Raw genomic sequence first — 6,485 nt, forward strand, 5'->3', positions numbered from 1 at the left:
GACATGACTGAAATAACTCAACAATAGCAATGTTTGGTCATAAACTTAGTCTTCTATAATCTAAATATCTTTTGTTTTTTTAACTTCTCCTCCTATGGAATGATCTCTAGGTCATCAATAGTCTTTGGAAGCTGTGAAGTGGACACAATACTACAGATGAAGTCCAACAAGTGCAAAGAACAGTGGGGTTATTGCCTTCTGTTTCCTAGACTTTGTGCATCTCAATGCAACCACAAACTACATCCATTTTTCTATGTTTTGGTTTGGTTTTTGACTACTATGTAGCAATTCTGGGGGGAGGCAAGTACATACCTGTACATCTGTGTAGTGGGAAAGGAAGTTGGTAGCACAAGCTTTTTCCAAAATATCATGCGCACATTCAAGACTCTAAATGACAGTTACCTTAAACTATTCTTCCTATTACTCTAAAAAGAAGGAAAAAAAACAACATCCTCTACTTACATTTTAAGGTAAATTTACTCTAAATTCTCTTCCTGCTAAAGTTTAGTCTGGAGTCACTTTTCAAAAGGGCTGAGGTAGAGGAGTGTGTATATACAATGATCAAACTGTCAGCTAGTAAATATATTAACATATTTTTTTTTTTTTTGCAAATCACTGAAATCTATTCAACTAAATCCCCCCCAAAAAAACTGTAAAACTTTACTCAAAGTAGAATTTTTATACTTGCAATTTCAAAAAAGTCTTCTGGACTTTTATTTTTAAAAAAAGCGGTGGCTAGATGGTGCAGTGAATAGAGCACCAGCCCTGGAGTCAGGAGGACCTGAGTTCAAATATGGCCTCAGACACTTAACACAAACAAACAAAAACCCCAAAACAACAATAACAAAACCCTAGGTATAAAACTCTCCTGCATGCACAGGGGTTTTACTGAAAGCAGTGTGATAGGAAACTGATTTTCATAGGTTTGAGAGCCCAGAGGAAGCTCAAAAATAACTTAGAATCTGGAAATTTTAAAGATCGATCCAGACATCATCCTGTCCCCCATTTGCCATGAATCTCTTTCATAATATCTCCAGTAAATGGTTATGCTGCTTTGCTTATGATTCCTGAAGCCCTCATTTCTGGAGCAAGCTCACTGCAGATTTTTGGACCGCTTGGACTATTAGACAATGCTTTATTCTGGAGCTGATGAGGGAAACTGAGGCTTGGTGAGTAGAGGGATAGCACTGATAAGTGAAGTCCTGTCTCCGAGCCAGACAGACTTCGTCTGTCCGGGGGAGCCACGGGGGAGCCTTTGAATGTCTCCGTGCCCCCAGGAAGCTGTTTAGGAGGCAAAATTACAGACAAGGTGCTGATCTGCATCAGCAGAAAGTCTTCCGTCCCATGGACTTTTTATACTGGATGAAATCTGTGCTTTCAGATGAACATGAAGAAAACTCTCCAAATCTGAGATGAGTCTCCTCACCAGGTAGTTTCCACCCATTTATCTGAGACTTGTTTCATGAAATGAAGCAAAATGTAGATGTTTAATTTTGCTTCTACTTGACAGTTCTTTACTATATAAGAAATTCATCTAGGTATAGTATCACCCAATTCTTAGCTCAGAATAGCTAAATCACTTGACTCTAGAGTTTGGTGGGATCTCAATGGTTATCTATCCCTATAGTCCCCACCCTTATCATCTTGACCAGAAACATATGGTAAACTATTTTGGTAAGTCCTTACTGTAATCAGGTGTGCCTCCTCTGGCCCCTTTCCTTGGTCTAGCCATCCTATTAAAAGAGGAAATCATGTTCATCCATAATAACTTAGGTTTATTGATTATAATGACTCTCAGTGATCATCACTTTCTTTTCAAAACATTCAAAAATAACACTCTGTTGATAAACTATTATATAATTTTTCTTAAGAATGGAAGCACAGAGCAATAGTCCATAGATTGTAGAATCTGTCTACTTAACCTAGACCAGAAATGGGAACATAGGTCTTTCTCTAATTCTATAGCCACTCTTCCAATTTCCATGATTCTTAATCTGTGATAGGATTTCAGTAATCATATCAAAGGGTTTAAGATATCTGCAACTCTAAGTCATGAAACCTGTAAATAGTAGAATCATGATTTTAGCTCACATCTTCCTGACTACAAAGAAAAGGAGAGAGGAGGGCAAAAGAAAAGAAAGGAGGACAGAGAAGAGGAGAGAAAGGGAGAGGAAGGGAGAAGAAGGGAGAAGAAGGGAAGGGAAGGGAAGGGAAGGGAAGGGAAGGGAAAGGAAGGGAAGGGAAGGGACTTAATGTCTCAGTGTCCCTAGCAATTTTTGAAGACAGTATGTATGCTGCAGAACAGATGCTGATGTATCTTGATGGAGAGGATTTCTTCACCAGAAATTTCCTTATACTGATAAAATCCTCGATCTAGTACAAAAATTGACATTATGCCATTTGGATATTTTAATCTTTTGGCAATAAAATTCTTTCTAGGTTACAATAATAGAATAATATGAATATTGGAGTCTATCTGGTATTATGTAAAGAATCCCCATTTTGGAGTCAGGAAGATGTTGGTTCATATCCAGACTCTGCTGCTTACAGCTTTAATGCCCTGGGACAAGTCACAGCTCAAGTCTTCAATTTTCTCATTTATAAGTGAGGGTACATTGCTGGCAGGAGTCTTCCTTCCAAGGGAATAAGTTTTGGTCTCAACTACCTTTCCCAGAAAGAAGCTGCAGAACTCATCAGTGTGGACCAGGGAGGCTGGAGAAGTAACTGTGAGGCATACCTCTTCATTTATTTTTTAAAATTTATTTTTAGTTTTCAACATTCATTTCCCAAAGATTCTGAGTTACAAATTTTCTTCCCATCTCTCCCCTACCTCTCCCCCCAAGATGGAAAGTAAATTGAATACCCCTTCCCTCAATCTGCCCTCTCTTATATCCCTCCTGATCCCAACTTACAAACCCCTTTATTTAGATGAGCTTTGTTTTGCTGTTGGGGTCTTTGCAACCTTGCAGTAAAGCTTCATATCTACTTGAGTATTTGTTGTTCCTTTGGCATGATCCTTAACTTAAGTCTGATTCACAAAACCCTTATCTAGGCTTATAACGATCAGCTAAGGCCGGACAGGCCAACACCCTTCTGGGAATGTGTCCAATCAGTCACCACTGAAGGCTTCTCTCCCTGTATCCTGCTTTGGGTGTGTTGGGCCATTGCTTGGCAGAAGGACTTTCGGTGCCTGAGACTGCAATCCTGGCCATGCTGGTGACCTTGTTGGATACACCTGTCCCTATAAGTTCTCTAGCAATCAAATAAAATGCTAGCAATATAATTGACCCCTCTAAGTTCTAGAAAAATAAAATAAGATAAAATAAAAAAGGATGGAAGTGGACTAGATGTCTCTGATGTCCCTTCTTCCTTTCAATCCTGAATATAAAAGAAACAAATGTCATGCCATTTGTTCCTTCTAAAAATTTTTCTTTTTCTTCTTTTAAAAAAAATCATATTCCCATCATCTTAACATGGTCTAATGTGAATGCCAGGGAAACTATGTACAAAGCACTGAATTAGTAATACTAAATCATCATAACCCAAGCATATTTCAATTTACAGAGAATAGCATAAAAAGGAACTGAAGGACACCACTCGTGTGTGTGTGCATATGTATAGATATGTGTGTGCATATGTGTGCATGTGCAGATATATGATATATATAGATGTGTGTGTGTGTGTGTGTGTGTGTGTGTGTGTAAAATACCTTGTAAAAGTTGGCTTTCACTGGGTCTTCCAGTATGAATGGCTTGTCAGTATTTCACTCAGGCCTTTGATGGGCAGATTACAAATCCTAGATGATCCACAGAGAAGACCCACCAGTGGAAGCAGCCTGATACAGTGGAAAGTGTGTTGAATTTAGAATTAAAGGATTTAGGTTCAAATCCTGATGCTGCTTTCTATTTCTTAGGTGGTCTTGAGGGTTTATAGTAAATGATGTGTGAATTCCCTTTCACCTCGAAATCTCTGTTTCTTGAATAGGAGGAAAGAAAAATCAAATGGACAGGGAGAAGCAAAGTTATCTGAATAAGAATGGTCATTATGTCTGAGATTTGCCAAGGTTGTCTAATTCACATCTATGCTTTTCACCTATAGCTTTCTCCTTGACCTTTTCTCTTTATAAATAGGTTTTGATTTTTCAGCTTTCACTCCTGTCCCCATTTTCTTCCCTTCCATTTCTTTCCTCTTTATTCCCTGAAGGGGATTGAAACTGTTCCAAAAGCCTGCAGAGCTGGGCATGGTAAGTTGCTAAGGTAGGTTTGGGCTGAGATAAGAAACATCAGTAAAGCTCAGTTTCAAGTTCCAGACATTCTGTTGCGCTCAACTGGCCTGAGAGCACAAGGTTTCCTGCTTTTGCTATGTGTCCTGTCTGCTCTCTACTTAACTCAAATCCTGACCTTGACTGCCAAGTCTATTGGTCATGATGCCTTTTAACAATTCAACCAGTATTTATTAAAGATTTTCTCTGTGAAAACCATGTGCTGGGGCAATGAAAGCCAAAAAAAAATCAAAACAATTCTTGCCCTCAAGGAGTTTACATTCTCCTGGGGGTATAAACATTTACAAACATAAGTAAATATGAATAATTTGAGGAGGGAGAGAGCATTAGCCAAAGCAGACAGGTGTCAGGAATAGTCTTCTGTGACACTTTTCAGAATTTTAATTTCATTTTTTTAAATATGATCTATAGCAAAAATATGAGCATTTTCATACACAAAGAATGAGAAAAAAACATATTCTATATAATCCAGATTTTCTATTACATGTATATGTTTTAAGGTATATAACTGATTCTACATATTAATTCTAAAATATTTCTGCTTGTCTTTCCTCATACATTTCCTGTTCCTTTAAAATTTTTTTGTTGATTCTTTTTTCTTCTTCTTTTTCAATCTCGCTATCTCTACCCTAAACTTTTCCATCTCTCCCTCCCAAAGAAACCTTCTCTTGCAACCAAAAAAAATATGGAATGCTTCCCAACATGGCATGTCCTTTCTTGGGCAGAAGCCATGCTAAGCTTTTTTGTATCATTCCAATTTCCATAAATGTGCTGTTGCAGGGAGCACAGGAAGGTGGTACTTGAACTCATTCTTGAAGGGATGTCATGATTTTCAGAAATGAAGGTGACTAGTGAGTGTCTAGGCAGAGGGGGGACATACAGGTCTGATTCAGAGGATAATAGCATAGCCAGACTGGCTGGAATGTGGACTGATGAAGGAGAGACAACCAATTATTTATTTCTTGGGATACAGTCATAGAACCCAGGAGACATTGCCACAGTGACAGCTACCACTGTTTCCTTGGCAAGACATCCTTCCAGCCTACAGAGAAGAGAAATTGTGAGACATCCAAATATATTCTGAAAGACTGGCTATGTAATAGAGAAATGCAGGCACTGATTGATAATTGAATCAAATATGTTGTATAAACTCAGATGTTGAGCAGGTCACAGAATTGCAAATTTACAAGAGACCTCAAGGTCATGTAGCCAAACTGCAGTTGAGTGAGAACCCTCCCTATAAACACAGTTGTCAAGTACTTACCCAGCTTCTTCTGGGTGAAGTCAATTGTCTCCAAGGTAACTCATCCCTCTTTCAGACAGCTCTCATTGTTAGATATAAGTTTTCATGTTGCTAGAATTTGCCTCTATAATTCTGAGGTCAAGAAGAACAAATCAAATCCTTTTCTCACATGACTGCCCTTCAAATATTGAAGAAAGCTGTCATGTCCCAATCAACTTCATCTTCTCCCTGCAAAACATCCCCGATTTCTTCAACCTGCTTTTTGTATGGCCTTGTTCTCCAGTGCTGCCAGCATCATGGGGGTGGAAGCTTTTCCTGTTCGTTAGTGCCCCTCCTAAAAGGAACCATCACCTGTCATAGAATATGTGGATATGGTATGACCAGGACACAGGGGTCAGCTCCACTCATCCTGCTCCATATCTGGTCACTGGACCTAGATGAGCCCAGAGGAGAAAGTGAAGCTGGTGACCATGCCAAGCCCTCCCTCACTTAGGTCCAATTCAGTTGCAAGTGGCATTGCCTTTCTTCTGTCATGGTCCTCTTGGGGAGTGAAGGAGAAAGCACCACAACAGCCAGGACACAGCGCCATGGGACGACCCTTTCCCTCCTTCCAGTCACTGTGCTTCTCTTCATTCTGTCGGAAGCAGCGCATTTTTTTTGAAAGCTATGGTGCCCTGTTGGATCATCTTGAGTTGTAGGTTCATTCACAGCCCTTAATTGTTCTTTGAACAAATCCTTCTATAGCTATACCCTTTCTTCCTTTACTTGTGTACTTAACTTTTGAAACCCAAGTGCAAGACTTAGAATTTGTTCTTGTGATGTTGGTACTAGCTCTTTCTGGATTAGTAAAGTTGTGCACTTATTAGTAAAATTGTACATTTGCACAAAAATGTACACTAGATTATGCAACACCGTTATATATACCCATAAATACATATCACACATGACATATATATCATA

General features: G+C 39.0%; 1 non-coding gene across 1 annotated transcript; it reads right to left on the reverse strand.

The window, feature by feature from the left end:
- Positions 1-4,961: 4,961 nt before the first annotated feature.
- On the reverse strand, positions 4,962-5,069 carry LOC138165110 (U6 spliceosomal RNA). The gene has a single exon (XR_011169265.1). It is a non-coding gene; the product is annotated as a U6 spliceosomal RNA (small nuclear RNA).
- Between the last annotated feature and the right edge of the window lie 1,416 nt (positions 5,070-6,485).

The sequence above is a fragment of the Petaurus breviceps genome, unplaced genomic scaffold (genome assembly GCF_028583685.1).
Source record: "Petaurus breviceps papuanus isolate PSGF00001 unplaced genomic scaffold, PetGlider_PUasm1.0 207, whole genome shotgun sequence".
NCBI lineage: Eukaryota > Metazoa > Chordata > Mammalia > Diprotodontia > Petauridae > Petaurus > Petaurus breviceps.